The sequence below is a fragment of the Pseudophryne corroboree genome, unplaced genomic scaffold, assembly GCF_028390025.1.
Source record: "Pseudophryne corroboree isolate aPseCor3 unplaced genomic scaffold, aPseCor3.hap2 scaffold_1996, whole genome shotgun sequence".
Classification (NCBI taxonomy): Eukaryota; Metazoa; Chordata; class Amphibia; order Anura; family Myobatrachidae; genus Pseudophryne; species Pseudophryne corroboree.
Window position 1 is genome coordinate 13,338 of NW_026968637.1, and position 13,663 is coordinate 27,000.

At 44.0% G+C, this 13,663-nt stretch overlaps 3 non-coding genes across 3 annotated transcripts; 1 reads left to right on the plus strand and 2 right to left on the minus strand.

Annotated features, from left to right (window-relative positions):
* The first annotated feature begins 7,649 nt into the window (after positions 1 to 7,649).
* Positions 7,650 to 7,723, plus strand: TRNAN-AUU (transfer RNA asparagine (anticodon AUU)). The gene has a single exon. It is a non-coding gene; the product is annotated as a tRNA-Asn (tRNA).
* A 5,354-nt stretch (positions 7,724 to 13,077) lies between these two features.
* On the minus strand, positions 13,078 to 13,193 carry LOC135005265 (U5 spliceosomal RNA). The gene has a single exon (XR_010205892.1). It is a non-coding gene; the product is annotated as a U5 spliceosomal RNA (small nuclear RNA).
* Positions 13,194 to 13,468: 275 nt separating this feature from the next.
* LOC135005256 (U5 spliceosomal RNA) lies at positions 13,469 to 13,584 on the minus strand. The gene has a single exon (XR_010205883.1). It is a non-coding gene; the product is annotated as a U5 spliceosomal RNA (small nuclear RNA).
* Between the last annotated feature and the right edge of the window lie 79 nt (positions 13,585 to 13,663).

A 13,663-nucleotide genomic window follows, 5' to 3' on the forward strand; every position in this document is an offset into this window, starting at 1 on the left:
CCAGCGCCATTTTCTCCACGGCACCGCTGAGGGGAAGCTCCACGGACTCTCCCCTGCTTATACCACGGTAGAAAGAGGGTCTTAAAGAAGAGGGGGGCACATAATTAGGCGCATATATATATGGAAATACAGCGCTACTGGGTAAACATAAAATTATTGTGTTTTTTTCCTGGGTCATATAGCGCTGGGGTGTGTGCTGGCATACTCTCTCTCTCTGTCTCTCCAAAGGGCCTTGTTGGGGAACTGTCCTCAGATAAGAGGATTCCCTGAGTGTATGGTGTGTCGGTACACGTGTGTCGACATGTCTGAGGTAGAAGGCTCTCCTAGAGAGGAGCAGGAGCAAATTAATGTGGTGTCTCCATCGACAACGCCGACACCTGACTGGATGGATATGTGGAATGTTTTAAGTGCTAATGTAAACTTATTACACAAGAGATTAGACAAAGCTGAAGCTAGGGAACAGTCAGGGAGTCAACCCATGCCTGTCCCTATGTCGCAGGGACCTTCGGGTCTCAAAAGCGCCCACTATCCCAAATAGTTGACACAGATACCGACACGGATTCTGACTCCAGTGTCGACTACTATGATGCAAAGTTACAGCCAAAATTGGCTAAATGTATTCGATATATGATTATTGCACTAAAAGATGTTTTGCACATCACAGAGTCCCCTGTCCCTGACACGAGGGTACACATGTATAAGGGAAAGAAACCTGAGATAACCTTTCCCCCCTCACATGAGTTGAACGAATTATGTGAAAAAGCTTGGGAATCTCCAGACAAAAAGCTGCAGATTCCCAAAAGGATTCTTATGGCGTATCCTTTCCCGCCAATGGACAGGATACGGTGGGAATCCTCCCCTAGGGTGGATAAAGCATTGACACGCTTATCCAAAAAGGTAGCGCTGCCATCCCAGGATACGGCTACCATCAGGGACCCTGCTGACCGCAAGCAGGAGGTTACCCTAAAGTCCATTTACACACATTCTGGTACCTTACTCAGACCGGCAATTGCGTCGGCCGGGGTTGTAGCGCGGTGGCAGCATGGACAGATACCTTATCAGCAGAGATTGAGACCCTAGATAAGGATGCTATGTTATTGACCATAGGGCATATAAAAGATGCTGTCCTATATATGAGAGATGCTCAAAGTGACATTAGTCTACTGGGTTCTAGAATAAACGCTATGTCGATTTCTGCTAGATGAGTCCTATGGACCCGGCAATGGACAGGTGATGCCGACTCAAAAAGGCATATGGAGGTTTTACCTTACAGGGGTGAGGAATTGTTTGGGGAAGGTCTCTCGGACCTAGTCTCCACAGCTACAGCTGGTAAATCAAATTTTTTGCCTTATATTCCCTCACAGCCTAAGAAAGCACCACATTATCAAATGCAGTCCTTTTGATCACAGAGAAACAAGAAAGTACGAGGTGCGTCGTTTCTTGCCAGAGGTAAGGGCAGAGGGAAGAAGCTGCACAACACAGCTAGTTCCCAGGAACAGAAGTCCTCCCCGGCCTCTACAAAATCCACTGCATGACGCTGGGGCTCCGCTAAAGGAGTCCGCCCAGTTGGGGGCACATCTTCGAGTTTTCAGCCACATCTGGGTTCATTCGCAGGTGGATCCCTAGGCAATAGAAATTGTTTCTCAGGGTTACAAGCTGAAATTCGAAGAGGTGCCTCCTCGCCGGTTTTTCAAATCGGCCCTACCATCTTCTCCCCAGGAAAGGGAGATAGTGTTAAATGCAATTCACAAATTGTATCTTCAACAGGTGGTGGTCAAGGTTCCCCTGCTTCAACAAGGAAAGGGAAATTATTCGACCCTGTTTGTAGTCCCAAAACCGGACGGTTTGGTCAGACCCATATTAAATTTAAAATCCCTGAACCTATACTTGAAAAGGTTCAAGTTCAAGATGGAATCGCTAAGAGCGGTCATCGCCAGCCTAGAAGGGGGGGATTTTATGATATCTCTGGACATAAAGGATGCATACCTTCATGTACTCATTTATCCACCTCATCAGGCGTACCTAAGATTTGCGGTACAGTATTGTCATTACCAATTTCAGACGTTGCCGTTTGGTCTCTCCAGAATTTTCTCCAAGAATTTTCACCAAGGTAATGACGGAAATTATGGTGCTCCTGCGAAAGCAAGGTGTCACAATTATCCCGTACTTGAACGATCTCCTCATAAAAGCGAGATCAAGAGAGCAGTTGCTGAACAGCGTATAACTTTCACTGAAGGTGTTACAGCAACACGGCTGGATTCTCAATATCCCGAAGTCGCAGTTGGTTCCTACGACTCGTCTGACTTTGCTTGGGCATTATTCTGGATACGGACCAGAAAAGGGTTTATCTTCCGATAGAAAAGGCCCAGGAACTCATGACTCTGGTCAGGAACCTATTGAAACCAAAACAGGTGTCAGTGCATCACTGCACTCGAGTCCTGGGAATGATGGTGGCATCATACGAGGCCATTCCCTTCGGCAGGTTCTATGCGAGGATCTTGCAATGGGACCTACTGGACAAGTGGTCCGGGTCACATCTACAGATTCATCAGTTGATCACCCTGTCCCCCAGGGCCAGGGTATCTCTCCTGTGGTGGCTGCAGAGTGCTCACCTTCTAGAGGGCCGCAGGTTCGGCATTCAGGACTGGATCCTGGTGACCACGAACGCGAGCCTCCGAGGTTGGGGAGCAGCCACACAGGGAAGAAATTTCCAAGGTCTTTGGTCAAGTCAGGAGACTTGTCTTCACATCAACATCCTGGAGCTAAGGGCCATATACAACGCCCTATGTCAAGCGGAGACCTTACTTCGCGACCAACCAGTTCTGATCCAGTCAGACAACGTCACCGCAGTAGTTCATGTAAACCGCCAAGGCGGCACAAGGAGCAGAGTGGCGATGGCGGAAGCCACCAGAATTCTTCGCTGGACGGAGAATCATGTAAGCGCACTGTCAGCAGTGTTCATTCCGGGAGTGGACAACTGGGAAGCAGACTTCCTCAGCAGACACAACCTACATCCAGGAGAGTGGGGACTCCATCAGGAAGTCTTCGCACAGATTGCAAGTCGGTGGGGACTGTTCCAGATAGACATGATGGCGTCCCGCCTCAACAAAAAGCTACAGAGGTATTGCACCAGGTCAAGAGACCCTCAGGCAGTAGCTGTAGACGCCCTAGTGACACCGTGGGTGTTCCGGTCGGTCTATGTATTTCCTCCTCTACCTCTCATACCCAAGGTGTTGATAATAGTAAGAAAAAGAGGAGTAAGAACAATTCTCATTGTTTCAGATTGGCCGCGAAGGACCTGGTATCCAGATCTGCAGGAAATGCTCACAGAAGATCCGTGGCCACTTCCTCTAAGACAGGACCTGTTGCAACAGGGGCCCTGTCTGTTCCAAGACTTACCGCGGCTGCGTTTGACGGCATGGCGGTTGAACGCCGGATCCTAGCGGAAAAGGGTATTCCAGATTAGGTCATTCCTACGCTAATAAAGGCTAGGAAGGACGTGACATCTAAACATTATCACTGTATATGGCGAAAATATGTTTCTTGGTGTGAGGCCAGGAATGCTCATACGGAAGAATTCCACCTGGGCCACTTCCTTCACTTCCTACAAACTGGAGTGAATTTGGGCCTAAAATTAGGCTCTATTAAGGTTCAGATTTTGGCCTTATCCATTTTCTTTCAAAAGGAATTGGCCTCTCTTCCTGAAGTAAGTACAAACTTTTGTGAAGGGAGTACTGCATATTCAGCCTCCTTTTGTACCTCCGGTGGTCCCTTGGGACCTTAACGTGGTGTTAAGGTTATGGTTTGAACCACTTAAAATGGTGGAGTTTAAATATCTCACTTGGAAGGTGGTCATGTTATTAGCCTTGGCTTCCGCTAGGCGAGTGTCGGAATTAGCAGCTTTATCACATAAAATCCCCTATCTGGTTTTCCATATGGATAGAGCGGAATTGCAGACCCGTCCTCAATTCCTGCTAAAAGTGGACTCATCCTTTCATATGAACCAACCTATCGTGATGCCTGTGGCTACGCGTGACTTGGAGGATTCCGAGTCCCTTGATGTGGTCAGGGCTTTGAAAATTTACGTGGCCAGAACGGCTAGAGCCAGAAAAACAGAAGCACTGTTTGTCCTGTATGCAGCCAACAAGATTGGCACCCCTGCTTCAAAGCAGACTATTGCTCTCTGGATCTGTAACACGATTCAGCAGGCGCATTCTATGGCGGGATTGCCGTTGCCTAATTCAGTCAAGGCCCATTCCACTAGGAAGGTGGGCTCTTCTTGGGCAGCTGCCCGAGGGGTCTCGGCACTACAGCTGTGCCGAGCTGCTACTTGGTCGGGTTCAAACACCTTTGCAAAGTTCTATAAGTTTGATACCCTGGCTGAGGAGGACCTCCTGTTTGCTCAATCGGTGCTGCAGAGTCATCCGCAGGAGCCCGTTTGGGAGCTTTGGTATAATCCCCATGGTCCTTACGGAGTCCCCAGCATCCTCTAGGACGTAAGAGAAAATAAGATTTTAAACCTACCGGTAAATCTTTTTCTCGTAGTCCGTAGAGGATGCTGGGTGCCCGTCCCAAGTGCGGACTACTTCTGCAAGACTTGTATATAGTTATTGCTTACATAAGGGTTATATGTTAGTTTTCATCGGTCTTGGACTGATGCTATGTTGTTTTCATACTGTTAACTGGGTAGTATATCACAAGTTATACGGTGTGATTGGTGTGGCTGGTATGAATCTTGACCTTGGATTAACAAAAATCCTTTCCTCGTACTGTCCGTCTCCTCTGGGCACAGTTTCTCTAACTGAGGTATGGAGGAGGGGCATAGAGGGAGGAGCCAGTGCACACCCAGATCTAAAGTCTTTCTTAAAGTGCCCATGTCTGCTGCGGAGCCCGTCTATCCCCCATGGTCCTTACGGAGTCCCCATCATCCTCTACGGACTACGAGAAAAAAATTTTACCGGTAGGTTTAAAATGTTATTTTTTTCTCTGCAACCCACTGCTAAATTGTGCTTCCTAGCTGTTTTTTATAAAATCACTTAATTAAATCTAACTCTGATTATGTCAGAGAAGGCCAGGTACCCTACACCATAAGAGGGGGTTTGAAATTTTGACTTGTCTACTTAAAGATCACCAAAATCTGATCACAAGGTCAATTACATCCCTGGGTGGGATTGAACCACCAACCTTTTGGTTAATAGCCCATGTAAGTGAAAGAGATCCTGAAGCACTCACTCATCATGGGAAAGTACCAATGTGTTTCTTACAAAAATTCTCCAGATTATTGACTTTTTAAAGTTTTTCTAGGAAACGTTCTAGATGAATGCTTATTAGCCTTTGTCAGTATCTACTTTTGCAAGGTGTCTATGTGGCGCAATCGGTTAGCATGTTTGGCTTTTAACCAAAAGGTTGGTGGTTCAATCCCACCCAGGGATGTATTTGACCTTGTAATCAGATTTTGGTGATCTTTAAGTAGACAAGTCAAAATTTCAAACCCCCTCTTATGGTGTAGGGTACCTGGCCTTCTCTGATGTAATCAGAGTTAGATTTGATTAAGTGATTTTATAAAAAAACAGCTAGGAAGCACAATTTAGCAGTGGGTTGCAGAGAAAAAAAATTATGCTGGCAGAAAAGTCCAATTGAGTGACGAAACAGCTCTTCATTTTCTGATTTTATGTTTATGCTAACAAATTTGCTCTATGAAAAGTGTCCACAAAGCCAAGTCTCTGATTAACACCTTTGTAGGAATGGTTTTTCACCTATTACTGAATTAAACTTGCTTCATTGGAAAGGCAGCAAGATGCATCCTCATTTCAATGTCTACTGAAATAATACAGGTTGACACCAGGAAACATAAACGTCACTGCATCCTTGCTGCTTCCTCATGGGGAAGTCTGTTTAATGTGAAAACAAGGTGATATCTAATCAGCACACAGGTAAGGAATTAAGAAAATCTTTCTTTATGGGTGAAGATGTTTCTCACAAAATTGTTGTACCAAAGCATCATTGAATTTCAAGCTGGAAAGATGATTTTAATATATCACTTGTACATTTTGTACTGCTCTTCTGGTGACAATGTAGTTTGTTTTTGTCAATTACCATTTTAATAATAGGGTAAAGAAAATTAAGTGGATTTTTGAAAGAAAACAATACTGTCAATATACTATTAAAACAAATTAAAATGGTAAAAGTTATTGTACTTTAAGTAAAAATAAAAGAGCCAAAATATCAATCCCAGTTTTGGATTACTTTAATTAACAAAAAACAATGCATATAGCAGAGGATAGTTTCAATCTGCCTATCTCTGGGTTATGGGCCCAGCATGCTTCCGTTGCAGTACTTTGCTGCTCATGTAAGTGCAAGAGATCCTGAAGCACTCACTCATCATGGGAAAGTACCAATGTGTTTCTTACAAAAACTCTCCAGATTATTGACTTTTTAAAGTTTTTCTGGGAAACGTTCTAGATGAATGCTTATTAGCCTTTGTCAGTATATACTTTTACGAGGTGTCTCTGTGGTGCAATCGGTTAGCATGTTTGGCTATTAACCAAAAGGTTGGTGGTTCAATCCCACCCATGGATGTAATTGACCTTGTGATTAGATTTTGGTAATCTTTAAGTAGACAAGTCAAAATGTCAAACTCCCTCTTATGGTGTAGGGTACCTGGCCTTCTCTGATGTAATCAGAGTTAGATTTGATTAAGTGATTTTATAAAAAACAGCTAGGAAGCACAATTTAGCAGTGGGTTGCAGAGAAAAAAAATTATGCTGGCAGAAAAGTCCAATTGAGTGATTAAACAGCTCTTCATTTTCTGATTTTATGTTTATGCTAACAAATTTGCTCTCTGAAAAGTGTCCACAAAGCCAAGTCTCTGATTAACACCTTTGTAGGAATGGTTTTTCACCTATTACTGAATTAAACTTGCTTCATTGGAAAGGCAGCAAGATGCATCCTCATTTCAATGTCTACTGAAATAATACAGGTTGACACCAGGAAACATAAACGTCACTGCATCCTTGCTGCTTCCTCATGGGGAAGTCTGTTTAATGTGAAAACAAGGTGATATCTAATCAGCACACAGGTAAGGAATTAAGAAAATCTTTCTTTATGGGTGAAGATGTTTCTCAAAAAATTGTTGCACCAAAGCATCATTGAAATTCAAGTGGAAAGATGATTTTAATATATCACTTGTACATTTTGTACTGCTCTTCTGGTGACAATGTAGTTTGTTTTTGTCAATTACCATTTTAATAATAGGGTAAAGAAAATTAAGTGGATTTTTGAAAGAAAACAATACTGTCAATATACTATTAAAACAAATTAAAATGGTAAAAGTTATTGTACTTTAAGTAAAAATAAAAGAGCCAAAATATCAATCCCAGTTTTGGATTACTTTAATTAACAAAAAACAATGCATATAGCAGAAGATAGTTTCAATCTGCCTACCTCTGGGTTATGGGCCCAGCATGCTTCCGTTGCAGTACTCTGCTGCTTATGTAAGTGCAAGAGATCCTGAAGCACTCACTCATCATGGGAAAGTAGCAATGTGTTTCTTACAAAAACTCTCCAGATTATTGACTTTTTAAAGTTTTTCTAGGAAACGTTCTAGATTGATGCTTATTAGCCTTTGTCAGAATAAACTTTTACGAGGTGTCTCTGTGGTGCAATCGGTTAGCATGTTTGGCTATTAACCAAAAGGTTGGTGGTTCAATCCCACCCAGGGATGTAATTGACCTTGTGATCAGATTTTGGTGATCTTTAAGTAGACAAGTCAAAATTTCAAACCCCCTCTTATGATGTAGGGTACCTGGCCTTCTCTGATGTAATCAGAGTTAGATTTGATTAAGTGATTTTATAAAAAACAGCTAGGAAGCACAATTTAGCAGTGGGTTGCAGAGAAAAAAAAATTATGCTGGCAGAAAAGTCCAATTGAGTGATTAAACAGCTCTTCATTTTCTGACTTTATTTTTATGCTAACAAATTTGCTCTCTGAAAAGTGTCCACAAAGCCAAGTCTCTGATTAACACCTTTGTAGGAATGTTTTTTCACCTATTACTGAATTAAACTTGCTACATTGGAAAGGCAGCAAGATGCATCCTCATTTCAATGTCTACTGAAATAATACAGGTTGACACCAGGAAACATAAACGTTACTGCATCCTTGCTGCTTTCTCATGTGGAAGTCTGTTTAATGTGAAAACAAGGTAATATCTAATCAGCACACAGGTAAGGAATTAAGAAAATCTTTCTTTATGGGTGAAGATGTTTCTCACAAAATTGTTGTCCCAATGCATCATTGAAATTCAAGATGGAAGATGATTTTAATATATCACTTGTACATTTTGCATTGCTCTTCTGGTGACAATGTAGTTTGTTTTTGTCAATTACCATTTCAGTAATAGGGTAAAGAAAATTAAGTGCATTTTTTAAAGAAAACAATGCTGTCAATATACTATTAAAACAAATTAAAATGATAAAAGTTATTGTACTTTAAGTAAAAATAAAAGAGCCAAAATATCAATCCCAGTTTTTGATTACTTTAATTATAAAAAAAAAATGCACATAGCAGAGGATAGTTTCGATCAATCGACCTCTGGGTTATGGGCCTAGCATCCTTCCATTGCACTACTCTGCTGCTCATGGAAGTCCGAGAGATCCTGAAGACTAAATTGATTAAAGGCCTAAAAGTACTGGACTATAAGGAAAGACTTACTAGGCTGAATATGTATACACTAGAAAAGAGGTGCCTAAGAGGAGATATTATTAATATCTTCAAATATGTAAAGATACATAACAAAGAGTTATCAGAGGAATTATTTATTAAAAGAACACGTGGTCACTCGCTGCGACTGGAGGAAAGTTCAGAACGCAATGGAGGAAAGGGTTCTTAACTGTTAGGGCAATCAGGATGTGGAATTCCCTGCCAGGGAAGGTGGTAATGGCGGACTCTGTAATTGGATTTAAAAAAGGAATGGATACATTTCTGAATGAAAAAGCTATCCAAGGTTATAATACTTAAAATATCAACAAGGTTAATCCGGGGGTAACATGAGTTATAGTAGCTAACTAGTCATAAAACATTATTCAGCAAGTATGTAGAATCATCACAACTTAAAACAGGTTGAACACGATGGGCAATTTGCCTCTATTCAACCTCAAAAACTATGTTACTATATTACTGTAGTATACAGAACACCACAATGCAATGAGCAGTGATAGTGAGCACTGATGAGGATACTAGAACTGACACTGAGCAGCAAGATGCAGCACTGGACTATTAGTAATGTACTGTAGTATGCTGAGCACCACAATGCAGCACAAGACAATGAGCAGTGATACTGAGCACTGATGAGGATACTACTGAGAACTGACACTGAGCAGGAGAGACACACTACTAGTATTACTGAGCAGCAATAAGTAACCACTGATACTGAGCACTGATATTGAGATTTCCACTGAGAGAACATAGCCACGTCCTCTCCGCTCTCTCTTCAATGCACGAGTAAAAATGGCGGCAACGCGCAGCTCTATATATAATATCCGAATCTCGCGAGAATCCGACAGCGGGATGATGACATTTTCCCTTGTTCAGGTTTTCCGAGTCAGGCGGGAACAACCGAGCCTGCCTCAGACCAGTGTAAACAACGTGGAGTTCGTGGGGAATTCGGTTCTCGGAGAACCGAACCCGCTCCTCTCTACCTTATACCCATCAATTTTTTTTATTTTCAATCTAAGCCCCTGCAGTTTTCTGTAAGCATCTGCTTCGCTATCATGATCAACAAGTCACAAGGGCAAACACTCAGGGCTTGAGGCATAGATCTTTGGACCAGCTGCTACAAGCATGGCAGAGGTGTCACTATCACTGGTGACACCCAGAGAGGTGGCGAGGGAGATTGTAATGCAGTGCGTGCAAATAAGCAGCGCAATGGTAAAAAGGAGGCATGATTTCATAGGTAGGGGCGTGGCCTGGTGGCCTGAATCTACATTTTGTTGCTCCGGGTGTCCCGGGGGTTGGGGGCTGCACCCGGGGACTAGTGTGTAAGCGGTGCTGGCTCCTGCACAGTGACAGGGCATGGCCACCCAGTATGACACCTCCCTTCTTGACCATGCTGTAATTGCAGTCGCACTGCAGTTCAGCGTGATCATAAACAATGGTGTAGCCTCCTGCTGGTGCAGACTGTATGTGCGCGCAGGAAGCCGCCACCATTTTTGTGATCACAGCGGCTGAATGTGATGTCATACAGCCGCTGTGACCACGCCCCCTGTGTCTCCTCCATTGCAGACCCCATTTTGAAGCCTTGCCCCCGCACTGCTCCATCCCTGACTTGGAAATGGAGTGTTGCTGACCCCACTCTCCCCCCCTGCCCCGATTGACAGGCAGAGGCGATCGCATGCAGGCACATGCATATGCTCTTAGCAATTTTTGCAGTTGGATCGCTTATTGTGATTGCAATCCAACCTGAATCAGGCCCTATTACCTATCACAATGCGCTGCGGGCAGTACAAAATTGGGTTAATATAGGAGAAAAACCCCCAGACCTGTGCTCCTTAACTGTACCTGGTGGCTAGTGGAGCGGCTGCCCAGTAATCAGTGTCCACCCCAGTGCGCACACGGCCCACCCCCTACGGCCACGCTCCCCTTTATCAGCGGCCTCGTGATCCGGAAGGGCGGTGTGTGTGTGTGACTGACCTTAGGAAGAAACCGGAGCCTCCGCTGCAGTGACCCAGCAACCAGGGCACGGGAGTATACAGCGCCGCTGGGAGTGATGAAGCTGCAGTAAAGATGTCTATTAGACCTAGCCTGCTGCAGCCCTTGTAGATTATCATAAAACAAGTTCTTCTTTTCTTGTCAAAATTAATAGCTAAGAATAGGCTGCCTGAGGCAGGCCCCTGTTAAGTGGCCTGCTACTGAAGGCACCAACTACAAACTGAGCTCCCTGTTCATGGAAGCGGGGTTATAGAGGAGGATGCGCTGAGCATCTTGGGAACAGTCAAAAGCTTTGAGCCGGTTGGTGCCTCAGATCAACATCCTACTCTACACCCCAATGTGAATCCTTGTGGAGTCCAGTGTACCCCACAGAAGAAATTAATGTGTCACACCCATTGGCAGCAACCTAAGAATAGCTGCTGACGGGCACAATTGAGAAAGGAAGGGGGGGGGGGCATTTGAATCCAGCACATAGATGCAATTCAAATATGTAATTTGTACCTTCCTATTTTAAAATATAATGGATGAACCTCACCCTGTGAGAACAATCTTCATGATCAAGAGATCTAATATGTAAAATAAGTATGAGTTGGGATAGGGCTGGGGAGGGTGGCAGCTCGGGCAGCCCCTCCCCCGTCAAGTTAAGGAGATTCAACTGAGGAAGCACAAGGGAACTCTCGTCTGGGGACAACAACTGCAGGGAGACCACATCTTTTCAGATGAACATGGGAGGGCGGAAGGCTGCCTAATACTTAAGCACCATCAAATATCAAACCATATCCAACAACTAGTACAAGCATTCCTGGGGGAAGGTCTGCAGCAGACGGATTTGCATACGGTGATGTCATCCAAGCAGTGGGCCAAAGTTGGCTGGAACCCTCATCTGCATATAAAAAGAGAAAAGGGGCATGCAGGGCATGGCGGCCTTTTGCAGTGCTTGGATGACCCCTAGTTCGCATTAAACACCCCCACCCTCCTTTGGTGTGGGGCTCATGTTGGCCATGCCCCATCCCCTGAAGCATTCATGCTGATTTCTTGCAACAGCTGGGCACTGTAACAGCTCCAGAGCTGCTCTGTAAGGCAAGTAAAAGGGTGTGGGCCCTGCAGCACCACCTGTAGTTCGCATTGTGCGTTGGAAGGCACAAAGTAAGCAGACGGGAGGAGAAGTCAGGATAGTACACAAGGGCATCCTTTTTTCTTAGTCCATAGAGGATGCTGGGGTCACATTAAGAACCATGGGGTATAGACGGGATCCGCAAGAGACATGGGCACTTTAAGACTTTCAAAGGGTGTGAACTGGCTCCTCCCTCTTTGCCCCTCCTCCAGAATCCAGTTATAGGAACTGTGCCCAGGGAGACGGACATTTCGAGGAAAGGATTTATTGTTAAACTAAGGTGAGCATCTTACCAGCTCACACCTTAAGCATGCCGCAGAACGTGGCATTCAACAGAACACAAGCCAACGGCATGAACAATTGCAGCAAAAAGCTGACCAGAACCGTAACACAACATGTGTATAACCACAAGTAATAACTGCAGACACAGTATGGACTGGGACGGGTGCCCAGCATCCTCTACGTACTAAGAGAAAAGGATTTACCGGTAGGTATTAAAATCCTATTTTCTCATACGACCTAGAGGATGCTGGGGTCACATTAAGAACCATGGGGTTATACCAAAGCTCTTGAACGGGTGGGAGAGTGCGTACGACTCTGCAGCACCGAATGACCCAACTTGAGGTTATCATCAGCCAAGGTATCAAACTTGTAAAACTTAGCAAAAGTGTTTACTAAATAGCTGCTCTGCAAAGTTGCAATGCCGAGACTCCCCGACCAGCTGCCCAGGATGAACCCACCTTTCTAGTAGAATGGGTCTTCACCTAATTCAGTAACGGCAATCCTGCCATGGAATGAGCATGCTGAATCTTACCACAGATCCAGCGCATAATGGTCTGCATGGAAGCAGGACACCCAATCCTGTTGGGAGCATACAGGACAAACAGAGCCTCTGTTTTCCTAATCTGAACCGTTCTGGTGACATAAATTTTCAAAGTTCTGACCACAGCCAGAGACTTTGACTCAACGAAGGTGTCAGTGGCCAAAGACACCATGTGGAAAGATGAACCACCTTTGGCAGAAATTGTTGACGTGTCCTCAATTCTGCTCTATCTTCATGAAAGATCAAATAAAGGCTCTTGTGATACTGCATGGTTTGTACTGTTTTCCATGTGCTCCCAGATCTTTCAAGCAAGTAGCATGGTCATGAAAGTTCTGTTTGAAAAGAAACAAACATTTACTGTCATTGTTATGCAAATAAACTTACATTAAAGCTAACAAGAAAGCACACTCGTTCTGTCTTTAAACTGATAAAAGAAACCCCAATAATATGGGGCATGCAAAAATTGAGATAAAACTCAGTTTTGCTCCTCTCCACGGAAATCTTTAATAAAAGGCGAAATATTTGTTAGTTCTGAAGAGAAACCAGAGCATGACCAAGATTCCACCTGTCGCCTGAGTGCCATGCCAGCAGTTCTCATTCAGCTCAAAGTGAGCACCCAATTTGAATGAAAGAAAGCAGATTTCTCACCAGGCTTCCCCTTGCTATAAACATGGTTTGTACTCTTTTCCATGTGCTCCCAGATCTTTCAAACAATTAGTGTGGTCAAGAAAGTTCTGTTTGAAAAGAAACAAACATTTACTGTCATTTCTATGCAAATGAGCTTACATTAAAGCACACTCGTTCTATCTTTAAACCGATAAAATAAAACCCCAATAAGATGGGGCATGCAAAAATTGAGATAAAACTCAGTTTTGCTCCTCTCCACGGAAATCTTTAGTAAAAGGCGAAAGATTTGTTCGTTCTGAAGAGAAACCAGAGCATGACCAAGATTCTACCTGTCGCCTGAGTGCCATGCCAGCAGTCCTCATTCAGCTCAAAGTGAGCACCCAATTTGAAAGAA